The sequence below is a fragment of the Microcebus murinus genome, chromosome 12 (genome assembly GCF_040939455.1).
Source record: "Microcebus murinus isolate Inina chromosome 12, M.murinus_Inina_mat1.0, whole genome shotgun sequence".
NCBI lineage: Eukaryota > Metazoa > Chordata > Mammalia > Primates > Cheirogaleidae > Microcebus > Microcebus murinus.
Window position 1 is genome coordinate 2,898,578 of NC_134115.1, and position 26,119 is coordinate 2,924,696.

The following is a 26,119-nucleotide window of genomic DNA, read 5'->3' on the forward strand; positions in this document are numbered from 1 at the left end:
GTGCTTTAGTTTAACAGTTGATTATAAAGAATAAAACTGAGGAACAGCAAAATGGAAAAGATGCATTGAGCAAAGTTAAAGTGGAAGGTTGTGAGCTTCCATGCCCTCTCCAGGTATGCCGCCCTCCTAGCACTCGATGTATTCACCAACCTGAAAGCTCCCTAAACCTGGAGGTTTAGGGTTTTTTTAATATAAACTTTGTTACATAGATATGATGGACTCAATCATTGGCCATTGGTGATTGAGCTCAATTTCCAGCTTCTCTCCCCTTCCCTCCCCACAGGTCAGGGTGGAGTGAGGGGCTGAAAGTTCCACCTCTCTAATTATGGCTGAATCTTTCTGATGACCAGCTAGTCTGAAGCTGTGTAGGGGCCCTCCAGAGGGTCACTTCGTTAGTATAAACTCAGGTATGTCTAAGAGGAGCTTGTTATGAATACAAAAGACTCTCTGTCACTCAGGGAATTCCAAGGGTTTTAGAAGCTCTGTGCCAGGAACCTGGGACAAAGATCAAAATTATTTTTTTCTTCTTTCTGAGGCACTTGCTTTGTTGCCCCGGCTAGAGTGCAGTGGGGTTATCATAGCTGACTGCAACCTCAGACTCCTGGTCTCAAGCAATCCTGCCTCAGCCTCCCCAATAGGTGGGATTATGGGTGCACCCTAACCATGCTTGGCTAATTTTATATTTTTTGTAGAGATAGGGCCTCGCTCTTGCTCAAGTTGGTCTCTAACTCCTGAGCCATCCTCCCACCTCAGTCTCCCAGAGTGCTAGGATTATAGCTATAGATTGTATACAGGGTTTTTGTTTTTTGCATATGCATATTTAGTTCTTTCATCATTGTTGAAAAGACTAACTTTTCTTTCATTGAATTATCTTGGGACCTTTCTAAGATATTGATTGACAATGTATGTGTGAGTTATGTCTAGGCTCTCAGTGCTGTTCTATTAATTTATGTACCTGTCTTTATGCCAACACCACACTGTCTCGGTTACTATGTTCAGGTCTTGGATATATTTGGTTAAACTTATATCTAAGTATTTAATATTTTCTGATGCTACTCTAAGTAACATTTCTTCTTGATTTCACTCCTAGTTTTTTATTGCAAGTATATATAATTATTTTTTAACTATGAATTTAATCTTTTTAGTAGATTCAGGGCTACTCAAGTTATTTCTTTCTTTCTGAGTGATTTTTGGCATTTTGTGTCTTTTAAGAAACTATTTGTTTTCAAAGTAATTGGTGTAAAGTTTATAATTTTCCTTATCCTTTTAATTTCTATTGCATCTGTAGTGCTATCTTTTCTTTCATTTTTGATATTGATTAATTGTCTTTTTCTAAAATGCTCTCAAAACACTGATCACTTTTATTGGTCTTTTCAAAGAACTGCCTTTTGGTTTCATTGGTTTATTTTTTTATTTTTTTGCTTTTGCTTTTCTGTTTTCTCTTTCACTGATTTATTATTTTCCTTTTTTGCTTTGGGTTTAATTTATCCTTTTTTCCCCTGTCTTAAGGCAGAAGTTTAAATCATTGATTTGAGGCCTTCCTTTTCTTTTTTTTTTTTTATTTTTTTTATTTTTGATTTTTTTTACATGTTCCTATGGATTCTGATGAGGCCTTCCTTTTCTTATGTAACCTTTTGTTATTATAGTTACAGATGACCTTTGAACAGCATGGGGTTGGGGTGCCAATTCCCCCACACCATTGAAACTCTGTGTATAACTTTTGTTACTCCCAGAAGTTAACTACTGATAGCCTACTGTTGACTGGAAGTCTTGCCAATAACATAAACCAGTCAGTTAACACATTTTGTATGTTACATGTATACTGTGTTTTTATAATAAAGTAAGCTAGAGAGGAGAAAATGGTATTAAGAAAATCATAAGTGGCTGGGCGCAGTGGCTCACGCCTGTAATCCTAGCACTCTGGGAGGCCGAGGCAGGCGGATTGCTCGAGGTCAGGAGTTCGAAACCAGCCTGAGCAAGGGCGAGACCCCGTCTCTACTATAAATAGAAAGAAATTAATTGGCCAACTAATATATATAGCAAAAATTAGCCGGACATGGTGGCACATGCCTGTAGTCCCAGCTACTTGGGAGGCTGAGGCAGCAGGATTGCTTGAGCCCAGGAGATTGAGGTTGCTGTGAGCTAGGCTGACGCCATGGCACTCACTCTAGCCTGGGCAACAAAGTGAGACTCTTGTCTCAAAAAAAAAAAAAAAAAAAAAAAGAAAATCATAAGAGAAAATATATTTACTATTCATTAAGTGGAAGTGGATCATCATAAAAGGTCTTCATCCTGGGTCTTCATGTTGAGTTGGCTGAGGAGAAGGTGGTGGAGGGGTTGGTCCTGCTGTCTAAGGGGTGGCAGAGGCAAAAGAAAATCTGCATGTAAATGGACCTGTGCAGTTCAAACCTGTGTTGTTCAAGGCTCAACTGTACTTTAATATCTTCATTTGAGCATGTCAGAGGTGCCATATGCAGTTATGATTGGCTGTTGTTGATTCATTTCGGCTCTATTTCCTTTTTTCTTTTTAAAAAACACATCCCTATGTAATATTTTAGGCTCTGTAAGTAGTATTTTCTTTTTAAGAAATAGGAAATATGTATTATTTAGTAGTAATCACCTGCTTCCACTCTTACCCCTCTACAGTGCTTTCCCCACACAGTAGCCCAAGTGATCTTTAAAAAAAAAAGGATCACATCACTCCCCTATTTCAGATAGTTCTCAGAAATAAAATGTGTAGGAGGTAGAGTCCTGGTCTCCAAAGCTGTCTGCGTCCTAATTCGGGTACCTGTGAATATGTAACCTCACGTGGCAACAGGAACTTCGCAGAGGTGAGTAAGTTAAAGATACTAAGATGGGGAGATTTTCCTAATATGTCTGGTTGGCCCAGTGTAAAGACAAGGGTTTGTACAAGAGGGAGGTGGGAGGAATCTGAGGAGGGGAAAAGATGATGGGAAGCAGAAGTTGGGAGTGATGCATGGAGGGGGCCACGAGCCAAGCAATACGGAAAGCCTCTAGAAGCCTCTAATGCCTCCAGAAGGAACGCAGCCCTGCCAGTCTATGGTAGACTTCTGATCTAGACCTGTTGAGTTACTTGTAGTTATTTGTCCAGGAGCGGTAGGTAACTGATACCAGGTGTGTCGGGTCTCTCCTACTCTGGCCACATGGACTTCTCCCACTCTGTCTCCTGCTGTTCTCTGTGAGTTCACACTGATACTTCCATTGCCTGTTCATCACCGCAGGGTTCATCTTCATCTTTTTCCTTTCCGTATTTGTATTACCTTGTCTACTCCATGTGGTCCTGTGCCCTTTCTTGCTTTGTGCTTAACAAAGTTCAGGTTCATTGTACTTAGTGTTCCCTTGTTCCCTTTGTACTGAGAAAGGCCCCTGCTCAGATGTCATCTACTTAGAGAGTTGTTCCTTCATCACTTAAAGCAGGCCTACCTACTTCCCCCAACCCCTCACATTTTCCTATTTTAGCTTCATCTTTGCACTTTTCAGTTCCTGAGTTTAGTTTTTGCTTATTTGTTTTGAGTCTACCTTCCCCCACAGATAACCTCCTTCACTGGAATTAGGGCAGAGGCCCATTGCCAGAGCAGTGCCTGGCCCATAGAAGGTGCAAATAGTCCATGGGATGACTGTGGACCATTTTGGTTTTTGAGGAAGTAACACCAGCAAAGTGCCCTGGTTAAATAAAACAAGCTTTGATACAGAGGATGTGTAGGTGGCTTGTGTGGTTAAGAAGAGTGCTTTATTCTTGAGATACTCTCAGTCTTATAAATAGAAAGTTGTACTGTTACCGAAAATTCGGCACTTGTCCCCAAGGCCACATTAGAAGAATGTGGTTTGAGGAGAAGGAAAGAGAAGTTTATTAACTTGTTGGCAAATGAGGAGAATGGCAGATTCATGTCTCAAAGCACAATTGTCCTCTCTATAAGGAGATATAGAGTTTTTATTTATTTTATTTATATATACATACACACACAGTCTCACTCTGTTGCCCGGGCTAGAGTGCTGTGGCATCAGTCTAGCTCACAGCAACCTCCAATTCCTGGGCTCAAGCGATCCTCCTGCCTTGGCCTCCTGAGTAGCTGGGACTACAGGCATACGCCACCATGCCTGGCTAATATTTTTTATATATTTTTAGTTGACCATTAATTTCTTTCTATTTTTAGTAGAGACGGGATCTTTCTCTTGCTCAGGCTGGTTTCAAACTCCGGATCTTGAGCGATCAGCCCGCCTCGGCCTCCCAGAGTGCTAGGATTACAAGCGTGAGCCACCCACCTGGCCTAAAGGGAGTTTTTATCTTGGGGCTGTTGTTGTTTAGCCATATTTGATGGTCTTGATTGTCTCCATTTCCTGTGAAGGGGACAATCTTGTGACCTCTGTCCGGATAATTCCATTGAGTCATTTTCTGTGGTATAAAGAAATAACACTCCCCTGTTCTTCTGATTACTGGCCTCTGGCGGGGATGTAGGTTTTAGTTCCCAAAAAGGGTGAGGGGGTTTTAAAGAGACAGCTCATAAAACATTTTACCTTTTTTTAGGCTGTTACCTCTGTTATATATTTCCCACTGTCAGTTTTATCCTTTCATATGTATGGGTGGAGGAGGGGAAACGTAGTCATTGAGTTATTTTCTGTTGAGTTGGGGTGATGTTTTAAATGGAAGGTTTATACTTATTTATGTCATTGCAAAGTTTTGACAGTAGATTTATGAAAATAAAGAATGCAACAGATTACCAGGTAAAAAAGGGTCATAGGCAACTGCTGCAACCGTCAGGATTGACAAGGTGAAATGGAGGAGGATACCTGATAGAGGTTTTACCCCACTGGTATCTAAGACACCAGTTGGACTGTGAGTCCTTCCTGTCACCGTGCACACAATGTCTGATACAGGGCTAGGACACATGGGACCTCTTGAATGTGTAGTTATTGGTTGTACCCTGTAAGTGATCTGAGAGACTGGCTTCTTTAAATTTAGAAATCATATACAGGAATACTTGTACTGAACGAGGTTTAGATGACAAACCCAGTAGTGAGACAGATCTGTATAAGAGGTAATAGCCCAGGGAAATCTTTATTGAGGAGTTGCCTCTGCATCTTATAAAGAGAACAAAAACCAAAGAAAGGTTAGGGAAAATATCAACACTTTTATTTTATTTTAAACAGCTATTTTAGATAACTTTAAAAGTTGGCCCATCTACTGGGGGCTTGGGTCCTCTTTTTTTTTATGGGATGCCTCTTTACTCTGGTATGATGGGCCCACAGTTTTTATTCTTGAGAATTTTAATGAGGTATGTGTTATTAGAGGTAAATTATAGGGTCTCTTTTACTTTTCTGTTTTTAACTGGGTTAGGGACCTGAAAGACACAAACTTACATATCATGGTCAGTATCTGAGTTTGTTGTAATTGGGGTCCTCTTAAATGAGGACCAAATCCATTAAGGCATCATGTCTTTAATGTGTGTATTTATGTAGGTGTCTTACAAGGGGCTGAACCAAGGCTTTGGGTAGGAGAATGAGTCCGTGAGAATTTTCTGTATTTAGTTGTATCATTCTAAATGTCAGAGCCCCAGTCTTTAGTTTTAAAGGGGATCTAAATATAGCCAGGGTATCAAGGCCCCAAGATCACATTTAGTGGCCTGATTTTTTCTTTTTTTGTAACGTGTCTCTCTTTTTTTGACCAGGACAGTGTGTGATGGCCACCCGCTTGGGCTCAGTCACAGCCTGTGTCAGGGCCATATTTTAGTGGAATAGTTAATATCCTTATTTTTTGTTGTCAGGAGCTCCCCCCCCCCTTTTTTAAATGGCACCATGAGCATGTACAATTAGAAAAGTATATTTAGAATCTGTATAAATGTTTATGTTTTCTTCCCTGGATAACTGGAGAGTTCTGGCCAAAGCAATCAGTTTGGCTTTCTGGGCTACGGTCTCAGGTGGCAGTGTCAGTTTTTTCAGTACCCATTGTTCCGTGACTACTGCATATCTAGTCGTTGTCCATAAAACTGTTTCTGTCCAGTCTGGCTCTGGCATCGGCTGATCTGGCATATCTGTCCTACTGGAGTAGACAGCCCCTAGAACCTTTGAACAGGCATGTTGTAAAGGCTTATTTATGTATTTATTTGGCAGGATTGAAAGTAGACACGATGTTTAATAACAACTCATGTGTTACTGTCCGGAGGCAAGGAGGTGGTCTTCTCAATATATTGTGTAGTGGCTTTGGCAAGTATGTTACTGGCTGTGGGATGCCTCCCAGTGTCTGTACTAAGACTTTAGGCTCATTTTTGTTTTTTATGCATACATAATTCAAATTTCTTTTGTGAGTCAGGCAACTCGAAAGCAGGGGCAGTCATAAGACTGTGTTTTAGTTTTTTGAAGGTCTGTGGATCAGATCAGGGGCTCTACATCTGTGCCTTTAGGAGTCTTGTACAAGGGCTTTATTATTAGTCCAAAGTTTGGGATTCAGATGTGACAGAATCCTGTCATTTTTAGGAACCTGTGTAGTTGTCAAGGTAAGTAACCTGTTGGTTGTAAATCTGTCTAAATGTAGGTTTCGCAAGTCACCTGCTAAGCTGTCATTAAACAGGGAGGAGAGCCCTTTAAACCCCTGAGGCAGCAGAGTCCAGTTTTCTGTGAGGCCACCCTAGTCCCAGCATCCTGTCATTTAAATGTGACTGAGTACTATCTTGTATGAATCTGTGTTCATTGGTATGGGGAATTAAAAATTTTTTGGTGCTTCCTGGGATCCCATTGCCTTACTCACTTTGGTAGCGTTTTTTTTTTTGTTTTGTTTTGTTTTTTTTTTTGCAAATATAACTATGTGTAGGTTTGTTGAGGCCCGAACTTCAAAGTGAATTGTTCTGTAATGGCACTCTCCTGTGTGTTTAACCAGGCCCTGGTATTCGTTTGGCAGGAAAGAGCTTGGTGACATCTCTGGAGGTGAACTTCCGTTGCTTCTGGAACAGCTCCTAGTGTTCCCACTGCTCGCCCAGGTCCATAGGGTTTGGCAGTGGAGGTGGCTGTGGGAGCATCCCTATTTCTGGCTGCAGCTCTCTGGGATCCACGTGGGCCCGCTGTGGCAAGCTTCTCAGCCACCGCTTATCCATGGCTGTCCAACCCCCACCCCACTCCACCCCACCCCGCCGTCTGGCTCATGGAGTGCCTTGCATGGCTGATGGTGGGGGCTGGGGCTCTAGCCAAAGTGGCAGACTGGGCCGCTTTGGTCCACGAGGCTTTGCACCAATCGGATTCCCACCGTCAGTTTTACCTGGGGCTCCTGTAGGGAATATTTGAGGGGATTGGAGCCACTAGTGAGGCAGGGGACCCCAGAGCCCCCTCCTTTGTCATCTGAGTCCTGGACTTAAAAAAAAAAAAAACATATTTGTTCTTGTGGGGGTTTCCTGTTACCTGGACCTCGCTGTAATTTTGGGCAATGTATTTTTCAGTGTCCTTTCTTTTTATAAAAAGTACACTGTACATTAATCTGGGGAATCTGGGGTGAATTTTTCCACCCTTTTCTTTTGACTGTCTCAAAGTACCCTTGGTTGGCGCGGTTATCCAGAACACACATAGGTGTCCGTTTTTGGTCTTCCCTGGCGTTATATATTTTTAAAGTAATATCAGTAAATTGTGAGGGATTCCTGTCAGTTGTCCCTTTTCATATGTTGTACCTTTCTCTGTATATCTGGCATATTAATTTTTTTTTTTTTTTTTTTTTTTGAGACAGAGTCTCGCTTTGTTGCCCAGGCTAGAGTGAGTGCCGTGGCGTCAGCCTAGCTCACAGCAACCTCAAACTCCTGGGCTCGAGTGATCCTTCTGCCTCAGCCTCCCGGGTAGCTGGGACTACAGGCATGCGCCACCATGCCCGGCTAATTTTTTTTTTAATATATATATCAGTTGGCCAATTAATTTCTTTCTATTTATAGTAGAGACGGGGTCTCGCTCTTGCTCAGGCTGGTTTTGAACTCCTGACCTTGAGCAATCCGCCCGCCTCGGCCTCCCAAGAGCTAGGATTACTGGCATATTAATTATTTGTATATTTTTAGTGGCCTCAGAATCCACATCTGTATATTTCCGATATGCCTGATAGCCATGTTTCAAAAATTTAGAGGATGGTTTGCATTAGGATCCCATTTTGTGTAAGTCCAATAATACCCTGGAGCTGTCCTTCCACATTGAAGTCCCCTATCTGATATTGCTGTAATGGACGTCGTCTTATCCTGGCGATGAGCCGCCTCTGGCCAAATTGAGTTCTCTGTCTGAGAAGGAGAGACCATTTCTACCTCCAACTCATAACCCAGTGGGCGTGGGACTGAAGAATTAGTTCTAATCATGCCCTCCCCAGCCCCTCTCATGGTGCAAGGATGGTGGTGATGACAGCAGTGGTAGTCCTGGACCTGGCTCCACATGGGCCACTTCTCAGGCTGGCTGTGGGCCTCCGCCAGGGGCCTCATCAGCATGAGATCAGGCTCAGCAGAGCCTGCAGTGGGCTGGTCCCCACTCCTGCCAGGTCCATTCTTGGGGCTGTGGTTCCATGTGGCACTTCACCTCTGTGGAGCTGGTGGTGTGGTGGTGGGGGAGTGGGTTCGTGAGCTCCGGCCTAGTTAATCCCATCCCCATTTTATTACCCGGACTTTCAGTGTCTTTATTGTGTAATTGTAGGAAAGATTGTACATGTGGGGTCCTGTCTCAGTTACCTGACCTTTAACAAAATAATTTTAGTTGTAAGATAGTGTAATAATTTAAAGTTGTATTTAACATTCACTTTTCCTCACACTACATTACATACATTGGATTACAGTAACACTAGTCTCGTTTTAGAATAGATTTATAGCTTATAAATCGACCATTAAGCCCAGATTCTCCCCAAGGGATTTTCTACATGGAATAAAAACAGTCTCTATGTTGAAAAAAAACTCACAAACAACAAACACAGACAATATAGGAAATTCCCAATACAAACAATTTTAAATGTCAAGGCCTACCAAACAAATGGGAACTGCATAAACTAGAATCGGATATTCTCAAATGAGAGCCAATATCTCCTACTCTAACAGGGAATGAATTCCCCAGGTTCCCTAGTTTCACTCAGCCTTGTGACTTTTACCCCCAAATGGCGCCTGCAGATAAAATCCAAACAAAATGTTCTGTCACAAAACAGGAAGTTCTAAAAACTTCCCCCAACTGTATGGAATCAAGGGTCTTGGTGTGCACGCTGGGGAACTTAAACAAATAGCCAAGGTGTCTGCATGCTTCCCAAATGTATTTTCTTTTCTTCAGAAAAAGTTCAGTTTGGTCAGAGCTGTGTCTAATTTGGGGAGAAAGAGAGGGGAGTTTCCTGGCACTAAACAGGCTCTGGGAGCTGCTGGGGTAGTCCCCCCCCTTTTTTATTTAACCCGAAAAGGCGATGTTCCTACCTACTGCTTGACCCAGGGTTGCTCCTCACCTCTTCCAGTAGTTGTGGGGTGCTATTCCACTTGGGTTCAGATGGGCCCACTCAGGGATGCTACCAAAAGTTTGGCACTTGTCCCTGAGGCTGCATCAGAATGAGGACAAGTATGGTTTGAGAAGGAAAGAGAAGTTTATTAATTCGTCAGCAGATGAGGAGAATGACAGACTTATGTCTTAAAGTACCATTGTCCTCTCTGTAAGTAGAAACACAGAGCTTTTAAAGGGAGTTTTCATTTTGGGCTCTTGCTGTTTAACTATAGTTGATGGTCCTGATCAACCCCATCTCTTGGGAAGACAATCTCGTGACCTCTGCCTATACGGTTCTCTTGAGCTTTCTCCTGTGGTACCAAAAAACAAAGAATATTCTCCAGCCCCTCTGATTACAGGCCTCGGGCAGGAATATAGGTTCTAGTTCCCAAAAAGGGTGAGGGAGTTTTAAAGAGACAGCTTGTAAAGCATTTTACCCTATTTCTGACTGTTATGGACAGTACCTCGGGTACTAGGAAATCTGACCACTTTTGCAGTGGACTAGTAGAGATGAAAACATCTTACTGTTAAAACTATTTGAAAAATGTAAGTTGAGTATATGCCCAAATGGACTTCAATGTCCCCTCAACTCCAACAAGGGCTGTCTTGGAGGAGCAGAGCTGCCTCTGTGAGGGTGAGTGGAGAACGGGCCCCCTAGAGGGTGGGCAGCTGGTCAGAGGGCCTGGGCTGTTTCTTCCTCAGTTCTTTTTGCTCGGCTGCCCAGTTAGATGGGGAGGATGGTATTGGAGGCAGTGGGAGGCCGGAAGGGTCCTCCATGTACCAAGGCCTCTCTTACGTGAGGTCAGCACAGTGTGATTTAGCTCTCAAAACTGGGTCAGGTTTGCTAAAGCTCCAGCAGCTAAAAAGGCAGAATTGAAAAAATTAGAAAAAGATTAGATTTTAGTCAGTCTGTTTCTGGAAATTGATATTCAGCAGCATAGTTTGCTTTCTTAGAACTTTCTCTGGGAACTGGCATTAGTCTAGACTGACATCAGCAAACTTTTCCTGTAAATGGGCCAGATATTTTAGACTTTGTGGGTTTCTTACAATATCACATATTCTTTATTTTATTTTTACAACTCTTTCGTAAAGATGAAAAAAAACTGGTTGCAGACTGGCCTGCGGGCTGTAATTTACTGAACTGTGCTCCAGACTCCGTTCCTGTTCCTCTTCATTGCTGGTCCCTCTCCATTTCATGGAACCTGGCTCTTTCCCCACAGCTGGGGGGCCGGGGAAGTAGGCTTTGCAGGAAGAAGCTAAACAGGCCTGGCCTTGGAGGCCGTGTCTTTTGACACACAGTCAAAACATTCATTTTTCTGTGTGCTTGGTGAATGATCTGCAGACAGTTGTGTAACTCATAGTTTGAGAAGTATTTTGTTCAGTGATAGTGTCATTTGGGTGAATGATAGATTTGAAAGACCAGTACCAATTAGGATGACATTGAGGTTTATGGTTCTTAAAAACCCCCTGATTAGAATTTTCATTTGAGTAACTTAGGACTTTTTGAGGCAAAATAAGGTTGAGAGAGATGGAGACAGTATTTTACATTTGCTAAAATACAAGTAAAGGCAACATGATTAATACAAACCAATATTATTTGCTCATTGAAAATTGGTAATAATGATGATTATATGCTTGTTATCCATTCTTAGCTATGAACATTTGATGATTTTTCTTTCTTAAATTATATGAAATATCTGTAAATTTGTTCGTTTTGTGACGAAGACAAACAGCTTACTAGGTGTCTGTGTCATACAGTGTTGATTGTTCCAGCATCGGTCACTCTCCTGGAGGATCTGTGGGCCTGGGTGTTCACAAGCTCTCTCTGTCCTGCTGGTCATAACTTGAATGCCTTCAACCCAGTATATTCTCTGGGTTTTGTTCAGTTCACAGCTTTCTGGTTTTTTTTTTTTTTTTTCTCTGATAGTTGCCTGTGAATGGGCAGTTTAGTATTTAGCCTAAAACATAAGGGAACCCCAAAGGAAATTAATGGAGCACTTTCTCTGAGAGGCTCTTTTTCTTTCTGTTTCCCTGCCCGTCAAATTTAAGCTGCCTCGGGCTTGCTGAACTCTGATCCCAGATGAGCAAACCTACCATGCTCTGCGTCCCCCTGCCTCACACCCGCCTATAAAGTGCCTTTAGGAGGAAAGCTGGGGCAGCTACAGGCTCCCAGACCACGTCTGTCACTACCTGTTGATCAGCATCTGAAATAGATGTTTCACATATTTTGAGGGATGGGCGTCCAGTGCAGTTACTCCATCAAAGTCAGAGGTGCCAATGCTCGGTTCCCTTTAGCAGGAAGGGTGTTGAAGAACCGAGGTTGGCTTCTACATGTGCTCATTGTTACTTGGGTGTTTTTCCTTCTCGGACCTGTCCTGAGACAGACCTAAGAAATAAGTGGATAAATCAATAAATTATATTACATAGTCATATCCACATATTTACATTAAATTCTGTATTTATACATTGAAAACTGAGTTCACACTGATACTTCCATTTCCAGTTCATCATAACAGGGTTCATTCTCTTTTCCCTTTCTGTATTTGCATTATCTGTAATATATTTACTCATTTGCTCAATCCTATACTATCCAGAAAGTAGTTGCACAATTGCTGATTCATACCTCTGTTATAAACATACCTTTTAGCTAGAGCTTACTATTTATTTACAGTACAAATGGTCCCTGATTCATGATTGTTCAACCTAACAATTTTTCAGCTTTACAATGGTGGAAAACAATGTGAATTCAGTAGGACTGTAACCCTGTCATAATCTGAGGAGCATCTATAAAATGCATTTTCAGCTCACAGTTTCAATTCATGATGAATTTATGAGAAGGTAGCCCATCACAAGTTGAGGAGCATCTGTATTTCATGTCTAGACTGAGGATATGCAATACTGTCTTAAGCACAGTACTAGTAATACTGTGTTGAAAAGTTATTACTTCAGTTACTTCTCCTTTGATGTGGTTATTTTTTTAATTTGAAATAAAGCTAGGTTTCCTCACTCCTGTTTATTTTATTTTGAATATACAAAATATTAATATGATTTCAAAAGTCAAAACTATACAAAGAGGTATGGTCATAGCAGTGTCAGTACCCACTTCCTCCCTCCAATCCCTTACCTCTGATTCCTACCCTTGAAGGTGTTAATGAATCTCATTAGTTTCTAGGTTGTCCTTCATATGTTTCTTTTTGCAAAATTAAAGATATACCCATTTACCTATTTCTATTCTTTCTTACACAAGTAGTGTTCCATATGTACACTTTTGCCCTTTATTTTTTGCAGTTAACAGTACCTTCCAGAAATCATGCTGTATTAGTTCATAGGAATGCGGTGATGGCTGGAAGTTTATGAGGGATTAGTGAGACTTTTTCAAGATGGAGATGTTACTGCAGTTTGCATGCTGATGGAACTGATCTAATCCTTTTAGAGAGGGAGAAATGATACCACTTTTAGGAAGGAAGACTAGAAGAAGTAGGCCAGAGAGGCTGGGAAGCTGGACAGAAATGGAGGGTTTGGGTTTTTGTTGGTTAAAGGACACTTTGAAGAAAAATGAAGTGTTCTTCATTAGGGCCTTGAATTATAGAATCCTATGGTAGAACAGTCCTTTTTATCAAGTTGGTAGTTATAAAAATTTACTAGTAATTTTTTTAAAGATAGAAATCTTATATTTCATTGGAGTAAAAGGTTGCTTCAAATCCTGGATGAGAAGGTATAAATAAAAGTACTTAAGAATTGGTATTGTTGTTGAGGATCTAGTGTTCTAGAACGGGCGTCCTCAAGCTGTGGCCTGCGGGCCACATGCGGGTGTTTTTGCCCATTTGTTTTTTTACTTCAAAATAAGATATGTGCAGTGTGCATAGGAATTTGTTCATAGTTTTTTTTTAAACTACAGTCCAGCCCTCCAGCGGTCTGAGGGACAGTGAACTGGCCCCCTGTTTAAAAAGTTTGAGGACCCCTGCACTAGAAGCTTTGAGGATAGTCTAGTCATATCAAGAAGGTAATGCTCCTTAACTTCTCTTGATGCTCTCCCACTCCTAACCTTGTCTAGAAATTTCCTATAATAACAAGGCTAACATTTAAGCTACCACCAATCAAGATTCCATCCCTTGAGAACAGATGTGGCCTGAAGCAGGACCAATTTGTTATCATTTGCAATATGTTATCTAGTAGATAATAAACTCTCAGCTTCATGTAACACAAAACTATCACAAATTGATTTGGCTGTTAGGATTGCCTGATTCCAGTGATTCTGAATTTTTCTGAAATTCTTTTGGATTTCCTCTGTGTGTGTCAGCTTTGTCTTCAGCTTGGTAGCCAGAAGCTTGAACAGTTCTGGGCCTTGAGTCCATGCATGACCCTGTTTAAAGGAAGAGAATACTTCTGTTCCAAGCTGGAGCTTTCAAATTGACCTTGATTTGATTGCTTAAGGGAATGGACCAGGCTGATTAGCTGCTCAAGCTAACTCCACATCTAGGAGTCCACTCCTAGATGTGAGGGGTTGGGGCGTGGATTCATCTTCTTCCAAGTACATGCATGGCCTGTGGGCAGTGGGGAAGGCAGATCCCAGAACAAAAATATGGCTGCCATTAGGAAATATGAGGAGGGGAGGCAGTGCTAAGTAGATGGTCAGTATTTATTCATTTTAAGAATTCCTACTGTAAACTGTGTTCATAAGGGCTCATGCATGTATAAAGAAAACACATGGATTTCATTCATTCATTTAACACATTGACTGCCACGCTAGAAAAAAATTTTTTCCCCTGGGGCCATGATGTTTTATTATGAAAATAGAATAAAAACTTCAAAAACCAAACAATCCTTTGTAATTTAATGGATTTTTTTTTTATTGTTTTCTGTGCGTGAGTTATATGCAACTTGAAAAATAGTTCACTTGGCTCCTAAGGTGAGGAGACACGTGAGTTGCATATGCTTCACGAGGCCCCGGTTTCAAAACTAGCTGAAGTACAACTCACATGGCAGTTAATGTGTTAACTTTTTTTTGCAGGTAGCCTGCTGTGTGTTAGGTACTGTTCTAGGATCTGGGGAGATAGCAGCAAATAAGACAGAAGTAGCCTCTGCTCTGTGGAGCCTCCATAGGCAGTGGGAAGGGACCATCTTATTTTGCCAAGAGGATGTGTGACAGTGCTGTTGAACATCTTATAATGTTTGTGTATGAACATTTACTTGAGGAAGCTTGTAAATGAAGTGTTGAAGGTAGGTGGGTATACAAAGATGATGAGTAGGAAATAGATTACAGAAATGAAAACAAATTGTTGGCTTGATAATTCTGACTGATGTTTATAAGTCTAAAAATGAAAATGTTAATATTTTGCAATTAGGGGGCAAAGAATATGGCCATCTCTTTTTCAACAAAATTATGAGCCATTAACATTTTTAGAAACAATGCATTTCTACAGTGCAAGAGCAAGAAGAACCAGAAATGATGATAACCTGTTAAAGATGTATTTGAATTCTGGAGTCAGTTTTTATAAACTCTTTTATATGTTTCAGGTTCATGCATGCCAGTTGGTTAACAATTTCATTCAAATGATATAGCCATTTTTGGGTGTGTTTGTATATATATGTGAGTGTATATATGTGTGTATTTATACATATGCATGTATTTATAGGTGTGTATATACACATACATACACATACCAGGAAAATATAAAATAAAAATATAGATTTGCTCTGTTTAAATTTTTATTAAAAGTTCTAATAAAGTTGTTTTTTTGCTATCCTTTTATTTTTCTTTAAATTACTTGTAAAATGATTTACATCTTATTTATGAAATAAAATCCAAAGAGTCTATTGGCCCCAGTAGATAGAGAGTGTTGGCTATTTTTTCTGGTCTGCTGAGGGTTAATATAACATATCTGTGGCTGATGACTAGGCATTCATTTCAAGCATTCATGGAATATTTATGAAAATTAACCATCTGCTAGGCCATAAAACCTCTGCAGGTTAAAAAGGACTGCTATTATCAGAGCACATTCTGTCACCACAGACAGTTATGTTAGAAGTCATTTATAAAAAGGTAATTAGGAAAAAAGTCTCCTATGTTGGGAAATTTAAGATAACTTATAAATAATTTATAGCTCCACAAAGGAATCTTAGTGGAAATTAGAAAATACTCAAAACTAACTGCTAACAAAAATACTTTAAAAGTTGTATAGTGCAGTTACGTTGTACTTTAGGAATGAAAAAAGACTCAGAATGAATCAACTAAGTAACTTAAGTGACAGAAATAACTACAGAATAAATTCAAATAGAGTAGAAGTCAGGAAGTGGGCATAAACTAACATGACATGGAAAACACACAAGTAAGTCGTAAAAAGAACCCAGAGCTGATTCTTTGAAAAGTCAAATATCAAACTTTTGGCAAGATTAACCAAGGGGGAGGGAATAAATATACAATCTTCAGATTGAAAATCGGAGATATAGGTATAAATTCCACAGAGATTAAACTGGTAAGATAATACTAAGAACAACTTTATGCCAGTAAAGTCAGGATTTTAGGTGGATTGAACAAATTACTGGAAAACAAAACTTTTTTTTTTTTTGAAACAAGAGTCTCACTATGTTGCCTGGGTTAGAGTGCCATGGCGTAAGCCTAGCACACAGCAACCTCAAACTCTTGGGCTTAAACGATCCTTCTGCCTCAGCCTCCCGAGTAACTGGCACTATAGGCATGTGCCACCATGCCTGGCTAATTTTTTCTGTATATTTTTAGTTGTCTAGCTAATTTCTTTCTATTTTTAGTAGAGACAGTGTCTCACTCTTGTTCAGGCTGGTCTTGAACTCCTGACCTTGACCAGTCTTCCCGCTTCGGCCTCCCAGAGTGCTAGGATTAAAGGCGTGAGCCACCATGCCTGGCTGGAAAACAAAACAAAACTACAAAACTGACTTAAGAAATAGAAAACTTTAATAATCCCAGAGCATATGGATATTGAAGCAGTAGTTGAAACTGTTTCCACACAGAAAACACCCAGCCACAATGACTTTCCAAACATTCATGGAACAGATAATTCTAATCTTATATACATTCTTTGAGAAAATAGAAGAAGAGAGATTGTTTCTCAGCTCATTTTATAAGGCTAGGATAACCCTGATACAACCACGCAAGAGCAGTGCAGGAAACAGCAGACTAGTTTCCTGATCTTAGATGGACACTTTCCTGGTACACTTCACCCAGGGCTGCTTGTAGGTTAAGGTGAAAATGTGGCTGCATGGAAATCACTGGATATCTTGACCTGATACTTGGTTTTAATGGAGAGAATAAAAGCCTGTTTGGGGTGGGATCAAGATAGACAAGGGTGCTTGAATTGGCAGGACATACAGAAAAACTGGAATGATTCAGAAATGATGACTTTGGTCACTGCACAACTTTGTGGAACATATCATCTTTTACTATTGAGGAAAAGGCAATTTAAAATTACCATTTCTCATCCACTAGGTTGGCACAATCTAATAAGTGTGTCAGGGTTCTTCAGAGAAACAGAACCAATGGACCTGTGAGATTTACTATGAAGAATTGTCTCACACAATTATGGAGGCTGAGAAGCCCGACAATCTATTTCTGCAAACTGGAGACCCAAGAAAGCTGGTGGTATAGTGTAATCTGTGTCCGAAGGCCTGAGAACCAGGGGAGCTAATGCTGTAAATCCCACTCCAAAGGCAGGAGAAGATGAGATGTCCCAGCTCATACTGTGAGTCAGGGAAAAGGGCAAATTCCCCCTCCTTTGCCTTTTGTTTTATTCAGGCCCTTGAGGGATTGGATGGATAATGGCCATCGACATTAGGAGAACATTTGCTAATCTCTTCCCAAAGTACCCTCACAGACACACCCAGAAGCAATATTTGGTCTGAGCGTGGTCCCATGGTCTGGTCGAGTTGACACACAAAGTGAACCATCGCAGTAAGCCTGGCTGCTGGAGGCCATGTGTGCAGGTGGGACCCCTGCATTCCATGTGACCTGGCAGCTCTAAGGGATATGCCCTCAACGGTGCTCTGTCAGGCTGGGCTATTTCCAGACATTCAGGAGGTACACAGTTTTGAAAGGGTCTGTCTGATACACAGCTTACATAGGTACTTTTTCATAAAATTCCAGGCTGTTTTGGAGGTTCCAGTTCTCCATTTTCCCATTGCCTCTTGCACAACAGAAAGTTATTCCTGATCTTTGCTTTATTGTTCCAGGGAGAGGAAGGAGCTTCTGAGTTGTACAAAAAGAGGCTTTTAAAAATATTAATGTTGAGAATTTTAATTGGGATCTTATTCTGCCAGTTTCTAATTCTTTGCTTTCAACATAATTTACAGATAATGTAGTAGAGTTGTTAGGGAATTGTTAAATGTTTTTTGAGTACTTTGTGATTTTTTTAAAGGGCACTAAAGGAGTCATGCTGTAGTAAAACTTGTTTATGTGAAAAAAGTTTTCTCATCTTGAGTAAATTGACGATAAACCCTGCCTCACTATTTTCATTCATGGATATACAAGATGATGGAAGGAGGGGAGAGGGTTCCATCTTTCTCATTGAGATGCATTTCCAATAAAAGTTTACATTTAGTATTTACTAGTTATCAGATTTGTAATATATTTATGCTTCAGTCAGTTCTGTGGTAATAATACCTGTAAATGTAAACAGTCAAGAAGAAAACTTTTAAACTTAGCACTTTATAGTTACAGGGAATTTAATAAAAGTTAATTCAGTTTACATAGATATTTTGTTGCAAAGAAATGTGACAGCATGAGCCATAAAAGATTTTAAACCATAAGCATCAGTTGTGTCAGGAAGAGAAATATAGGAAAGTGGAATAAAAATGCCAATTCATGAAGGAAGAAATGATGTAGTATTTTTAACTGTTAAGGATGGGTTTGTGTTTTAGATACCCAGATTTTGAGAACCAAATCACTATGGTATGTAGATTCCACTGGAATCATTGAAAATCATATGACAGTTGTATTTTAAAATGCCAGTTTTTACAGTGAACTGTAATCTTTGAAACTTCAACTTATGATGAAAATTTTTAGATGTCAGCATAAAAATGTTCAAAGGAGGACATCATTTTAAAAATTCCTTTAGCAGTAATGGGAATAAAGGTTGAAGACCAGTGGCTTAAAGTATCAGATATCAAGAGGGTGATTAACACTCATTAGGGAGCCTAGTGGAATTTTAGAGGACATTTTTGGATATTAAGGGGCTTTACTGGCATTTCATTAGTGAGGTCCAAGGAAGCTAGACATAATGCAGTGCACAACAGGCGATAGTGTTGTTTCCTGTAACTTCTCTAAAGTCCATTGGACAAGTCTGCAAGTAGAAATAAGTAGAAATGTAATACACACTAATTCTAAAGAATATTTAAAAGAAGTAATATACTTAAAATAAGCTGAGAAATTTTAGGAGAGGGCCATTATAAAGGGTGATATTTAAGTAAAATATATATTTTCTTAAAATTATTAAATAATAACTCCATGCATTGTTTACTCAGTGTGTTACATTTCCAACTGCATATTTAGTTGAAGAGTTTGCAGAATAGGTACTGCAAAAACAATATAGTTCATTACAAATATGTAACAGAGGAGATACAAAATTCATTTAAAATGACTCAGAACCAAATATTAAATTATCAGAATGTATAAAATACAAGGAACATGTGAAGTCTTGTTTGATCTTATTACACTTTTTCTTAACATTAATCATGCCTCAGATAAACTTCATTGGCTATGATACTGCCACTGCAGAAAGCTTATACTCAGTAAGACTGGTATTGTGACACAGTCCCTACCCTTATTCCTTGCTGCACTCTGTACACTTTTTCTTCAGAACATTTGTCCCTTTCTATGTAAGTATTATTTTAATTTTTACTCTATTTTTGTCCTTGTTTACAAGGAGACAGAGTGTAGGAGGAGAGCACTGGAGGGAGGTCTTTTGAAGAGTTTGGCTTTACAAAGGAGGAAATTGGTAGCTCGGGGAAGTAGGGCATACAGAATCAGGAATTTTTTATTTTACATAAATTTTTTGTTGAATTATAATGTACATCCAGAAAACTGTACACATGTGTATAATTCTGTAATTTCTACAAAATGAAATCACCTATACAGCCACCACCTCAATTAAGAAATGAACATTACCAGCATACCACAATCAACCCTCACGTACCTTCCTTATAACTAACCATCTCCTACCCAAAAGACATTGGCAGGTATTCTGACTTTCATCACCAGGTACTAATACTGCCTATTTTCAAACTCTGTGTAACTGGAATTATGCAGGCAGTACTCTTTTAAGGCTAACTTCTTCCACTCAATATATTTATGGCCTTCAGGCTGTACTGTTCATCTGGGAGGAGTACAGATGTGTTCCTTGTGGGAGTATTTCACAGTTTATCCATTCTTCTGTTTGATGGTGGTTTGGGGGTGTTGTCAGTTTGGGCTGTTAGGAGTATTGCTGCTATGACTATGCTTGTACATGTCTTTTAGTGCACATATCATGCATTTCTCTTGGGTGTGTGTATTTGGAATGTAATTGCTTTCCAAAGTGCAGAAGTTTTACTCCCAGAGCCTTCAGTCAGAGTTCCTGTCTTTCTACTTTCATCAAGACTTTAGCTGTGTTGTGCTTATAAAACAAGTAGTTTTAATTTGTGTTTCCTTGATAATTTGTCACGTTGTATGTCTTTTCATCTGCTTGTTAGCCATCTGCATGTTCTCTTCTGTGAAGTACCTGTATTAATCTTTTGCCAGTATTATATAGTTGGGTTATTTATCTTTTTCTTACCAGTTTGGTGTTCTTTATATGTGCGGGACACATTTATTCAGATTTCTTCTGCCACAGACTTGCATTTTCATTCTTAATGATGCCTTTTGATGAACACAAGTTTTTAATTTTAATGCAGTGCAGTGTTTTCTTTTAAAAATCTTTGCCTATACGAAAAGTCTTAAATAGTTTGGATCTTTTCATTTAGAAGTTGATTGTTATTTTTACCTTTTTCATTTAGGCCTATATTCCACTATGAATTGATTTTTTTTTTCTGATGTGCATATGATACGAAGTAAGGAGGGTTAAGAGTCGGTTTGTGTCATATGAATATTCAGTTGTTCCCCCCATTTTATTGGAAAGTCCATCTGTTCATAACTTTTGCAGTGCCACCTTTGCCGTAAATCAGGTGTGTCTTTTCTGGGCTTACTATTCTGTGCCATTAGTTTATTTCTCAATTTTTGAGCCAGTATTACATTTTCTTAATTACTGTATCTTTAAAATACATCCTATTTGAATATAAACCCTTCAACTTTTTCTTCCTCAAGAGTATGTTGACTGTTACTGGTACTTTGCATTTTCCTCTTGTCTATTTCCAGAAAGCACTGGGATTTTGGTTGAAACAACATTTAATCTATGAATTTGGAGAGAATTTACATCTTTTAGGATAGAGTGTTCTTCTAACACATGAACTTAATATAGTCTTCCATTTATTTAGGACTTCTGTATTTCAGTAAGGTTTTACAGTTTTTGTGTCAAGGTCTTATACATCTTTTATTAGATTTATTCCTTGGCTTCTGAATTTTTGAGCGGTATCTTTTGAAAATTTCACATTCAGATTTCTTTTGCTAGTGTGTAGAATTACAGTTGATTTTTTAATTTTGAACTTGTATTTAGTAACCCTATTAAATATACTTATTTTCATGGCTTTTAAATACTTTTGGCTATTCTTCACATGCAGTTAAGTCATCTGCTAGTAATTACAGTTTTATTTTTTTTAAATCCTGGTAAGTGTTTTTAATTTTTAAAAATTATTTTATTTTATTTTTTGAGACAGAATCTCACTTGGTCACCCCAGGTAGAATGCAGTAGTATCATCATATCTCACGGCAACCTCAAACTCCTGGGCTCAGGCAGTCTCCTACTTCAGCCTCCCGAGTAGTGGGGGACTACAGATGTGCTCCCAGCTAATTTTTCTGTTTTGAGTAGAGATGGGGTTTCACTCTTGCTTAGGCTAGTCTGGAACTCCTGAACTCAAATGATCCTCTCACCTGGGCCTCTCAAAATGCTAGGATTACAGGCGTGAGCCACGACTCTCAGCCTTGTTTTATTTTTAATTTCAATAGATTTAGGGGTACAAGTTGTTTTTTGATACATGGATGAATTGAATAATGGTGAAGTCAGGGCTTTTATTGTACCCGTCACCTGAGTAGTATACATTGTACTTTTGCTAGGTAATTTTTGATTCCTTAGCCCCCTCCCACCCTTTCCTCTTCTGAGTCCGTGAAGTACATTATACTACTTTGTATGACCATGTATATCCATTGTTTATCTCCCACTTATAAGTGAGTACATGCAGTGTTTGTTTTTCCATTCCTGAGATACTTCTTGGATTATGGCTTCTGTTTCCATCTAAATTGCTGTGAAAGCCATGCTTTCATTCTATTTTTGTGACTGAGTAGTATTCAGTGGTGTGTATGTGTGTGTATATATATATACACACACACACACATACCACACTTTTTTTAATCCACTCACCAGTTGATGGACACTTAGTTGATTCCATGTCTTTCCAATCATGAAATGTCCTGCAATAAACATACAAGTGCTTGTGTCTTTTTGATATAATGACCTCTGTTCCTTTGGGTAGATACCTAGTAGTGAGATTGCTGGATTAAACGTTAGGTCTACTTTTAGTTCTTTGAGGAATCTCCATACTGTTTTCTATAGAGGTTGTACTAATTTACATTCCCGCCAACAAGTGTATAAGCATTTCCTTTTTATTGCATCCACGCCAACATCTGTTGTTTCTTGACTTTTTCGTAATGGCCATTTTGACAGGGATTAAGTGATAGGTCATTGTGGTTTTAATTTTCATTTCCCCGATGATTAGTGATGTTGAGTATTTTTTCATGTGTTTATTGGCCATTTGCATATCTTCTTTGGAAAAATGTCTGTTTGTGTCTTTTTCCCACTTTTTAATGGGGTTATTTGGTTTTTTTCTTGCTGATTTGTTTGAGTTCTTTATAGATTCTGGATATTAGTCCTTTGACAGATGTATAGTTGGTGAATATTTTTAACCTTTCTGTAGGTTGTCCATTTACTCTCTTGATTATTTCTTTTGTTGTGCAGAAACTTTCTATGTTCCATTGATTTTTGTTCCAGAAACTTTAATTATATTCCATTGATTTTTGTTGTTGCTGTATTTGCTTTTGGCATCTTAGTCAAAAATTCTTTGTCTTGGCCAATTTCCAGGAGAGTTTTTCCTAAGTTTTCTTTCGGAATTTTTATGATATCAGGTCTTAGATTTAAGTCTTTAATCCATCTTGAGTTATTTTTTGTGTATGGTAAGAGATAGGGATCTAGGTTCATTCTTCTGCATGTAGCTCTCTGATTTTCCCAGCACCATTTATTGAACAGGGGTGTTTTCCTCGCAAGTATGTTTTTATCTGGTTTGTCGCAGATCAGTTGGTTGTAGGTGTATGGTTTTTTTTCTGGGTTCTCTATTCTATTCCATTGATCTGTGCATCTAGTTTTATACCAATACCATGCTGTTTTGGTTACTATAGCTTTGTATAATTTGAAGTTGAGTGCTTGCTTTCATCAGTGTTATGTAGTTCTCCTCGTAGAGATCATTCTTCCTTTGTTAAATATATTCCTAGGTATTTTAATTTTTTTTACAGCTATTGTAAATGGTATTGTGTTTTTTATTTGATTCTCAACTTGCCTGTTATTAGTGTACAGAAATGTTACTGATTTGTGTCCATTAATTTTGTAACCTGATACTTGCTGAATTTATTTCTCAATTTTAGGAGTCTTGTGGAGGAGGAGTCTTCAGGATTTTCTAGATATAAGATCATAGCATTGACAAACAGGGATAATTTGACCTTCTCTTTTCCAGTTTGAGTGTCTTTTATTTCTTTCTCTTGTCTGATTTCTCTGGCTAGGACTTCTATTATGTTGAATAGAAATGGTAAAAGTAGGCATCCTTGTCTTGTTCCATTTCTTAGGGAAAATGCTTTCAACTTTTCCCCATTCAGGATGTTGGTTGTGACTTTGTCATATGTGGCTTTTATTATTTTGAGGTATATTTCTTCTGTGCCTAGTTTGTTAATGTTTTTTTTTGTTTTTTTTTTTTGGAGACAGAGTCTCGGTTTGTTGTCCAGGCTATAGTGAGTGCCGTGGCGTCAGCCTAGCTCACAGCAACCTCAAACTCCTGGGCTCGAGCGATCTTTCTGCCTCAGCCTCCCGAGTAGCTGGGACTACAGGCATGCGCCACCATGCCCGGCTAATTTTTTTATATATATATCAGTTGGCCAATTAATTTCTTTCTATTTATAGTAGAGACGGGGTCTCGCTCTTGCTCAGGCTGGTTTTGAACTCCTGACCTTGAGCAATCCGCCCGCCTCGGCCTCCCAAGAGCTAGGATTACAGGCGTAAGCCACCGCGCCCGGCCTAGTTTGTTAATGTTTTTTTAATGAAAGGATGCTGGATTTTATTTAATACATTTTATGCATCTATTAAGATGATCATATGGTTTTTTTGTTTTAATTCTGTTTATGTGGTGAATCACATTTATGGATTTATGTATGTTGAAACATCCTTGCGTCCTGTGTTGAACCCCACTCGATCATGGTGAACTCTTTTTGTAATGTTCTGTTGAGTTCAGTTTGCTTATGTTTTGTTGAGGATATTTTTCATCTCTGTTGATGAGGGGTATTGGTCTGTAGTTTTCTTGTTGTGTCCTTTCCTGGCTTTGGTATCAGAGTGATACTGGCTTCATAGAATGACTTATGGAAAGATTCCCTCCTTCTCCACGTTATGAAAGAATTTTAGTAGGATAGGTGCGAGTTGTTCTTTGCAGGTCTGGTCAAATTCAGCTGTGAATCCTTCTGGTCCTAGGCTTTTTTTGTTGGGAGATTTTTAATTACCCATTCAGTCTTGCTGCTCGTTATTGTCCTGCTCAGGATTTTTATTCCTTCCTGATTCAAGCTTGGGAGCTTGCGTGTTTCTAAAAATGTATCCATTTCCTTTAGATTTTCTAGTTTGTGTGCATAATAGTGTTCATAGTAGTCTTGGGGTGATCTTTTGTTTTTCTGTGGTATCAGTTGTAATATTTATATTTTCTTTCTTTTTTTTTATTTTTTTTTTTTTGCCCTTCCAATGAAGGATTTTCTTTTATTTCTGATTGAGCTTATTTGAATCCTCTCCATTTTTTTCTTGTTTAATCTAGCTAATAGTCTGTTGGTTTTATCTTTTCAAAGAACCAACTTATTTTTCATTGATCTTTTGTATTTTTGTTTGTTTCAATTTTGTTTAGTTTTGCTTGGATATTATTTCTTGTCTTCTGCTAGCTTTGGGTTGGAGTCTTGTTTTTCTAGTTTCTTGAGATGTGACATTAGGTTGTTAATTTGTGACCTATTTTTTTGATGTAGACATTTCGTGCTGGGAAATCCCCTTTTTCATTGCTTTTCTTGTATCTTTTTTTTACTAAGGTTAATTTAAAGTCTGTTTTATCTGATAAAAGAGTAGCTGGTCCTGCTCGCTTTGGGTTCCATTTGTTTGGAATATTTTTACACCCCTTTACCTTGAGTCTACACGAGACTTAAGATTAAATGGGTTTCTTGGTGACAGCAGATGTGTGGGTTGTTTTCTTATCCAATCTGTATCTTTTAAGTGGGACATTTAGACCATAAGTGAGATACTGTTCCAGTCATCATGTTGATTGTTACCTAGTTGCTTTGTATTTTCCCTTGTGTTTCTGTGAGTTTTCACATGCATATGTTCTTACACAGATCTTTTTGGTGTTTAGAGCACTTTTGAGCATTTCTTACAGGTCTAGTGGTGACAGATTCCCCTAGTGTTTGCTTGTCTGGGAAATATTTTATTTCTCTTTCATTTCTGATACTTGGTTTTGCAGGATGTAACATTCTTGGCTTACAGTTATTTTGTTTAAGACCAAAGATGCTACTCCTATCCCTTTTGGCTTGTAAAATTTCTGCTGAGAAGTTGGTTGTTAGTCTGACAAGTTTTCCTTTGTAAGTTAGTTGATGCTTTTGTCTTGCAGCTTGTATGATTTTTGACTTCACTTTGACTTTGGCCAGATTGATGACTATATGCCTTGGTGATGTCTTATTTGCAGTGAATCTTCTAGGAGTTTGTTGGCCTTGTATCTGGATGTCTAAATCTCTAGCAAGACCAGGGAAGTTTTCCACTATTCTTCCCACAAATAGATTTTCCGTAATTTTTGCTTTTTCTTCTTCTCTGTCAGGGATACCTATGATTCTTATGCTTGGATATTTTATATAATCCTATATTTTTCTTGGAGACTTTGTTCATTTCTCTTGTTAATTTTTTCTTTATTTTTGACTGGCGGGGTTAGTTCTAAAGCCTTGTCATCATGCTCTGAAATTCTTTCTTTTGCTTGGTTTAGTCTGTTGATAAAGCTTTCCACTGTATTTTGAAGTTCCCTAAATGACTCTTTAAAGTTTTGTTATTAATGTTATTTTTAAAAATATTTATTGCTTTAAGGAATTTTTCATTCATGTCCAGAATTACTTTTTTGGTTTCTTTGTGTTGGTTTTCAACTTTCTCATAGATCTCATTGAGCTTACTTGCAATCTACATTTTGAATCCCATATCTAACATTTCAATAATTTCCTTGT

The 26,119-nt window shown here is 38.8% G+C and overlaps 1 protein-coding gene, 1 long non-coding RNA gene and 1 pseudogene across 6 annotated transcripts in view; 2 read left to right on the plus strand and 1 right to left on the minus strand.

Annotated features, from left to right (window-relative positions):
• Positions 1 to 26,119, plus strand: part of AUH (AU RNA binding methylglutaconyl-CoA hydratase) — a 167,510-nt gene that overhangs the window by 28,663 nt on the left and 112,728 nt on the right. The window lies entirely within an intron of this gene.
• LOC142874252 (uncharacterized) lies at positions 1,293 to 18,786 on the plus strand. Its single transcript, XR_012922047.1, has 2 exons — positions 1,293 to 1,535; positions 1,611 to 18,786. It is a non-coding gene; the product is annotated as an uncharacterized LOC142874252 (long non-coding RNA).
• On the minus strand, positions 19,078 to 19,228 carry LOC142874630 (uncharacterized; annotated as a pseudogene).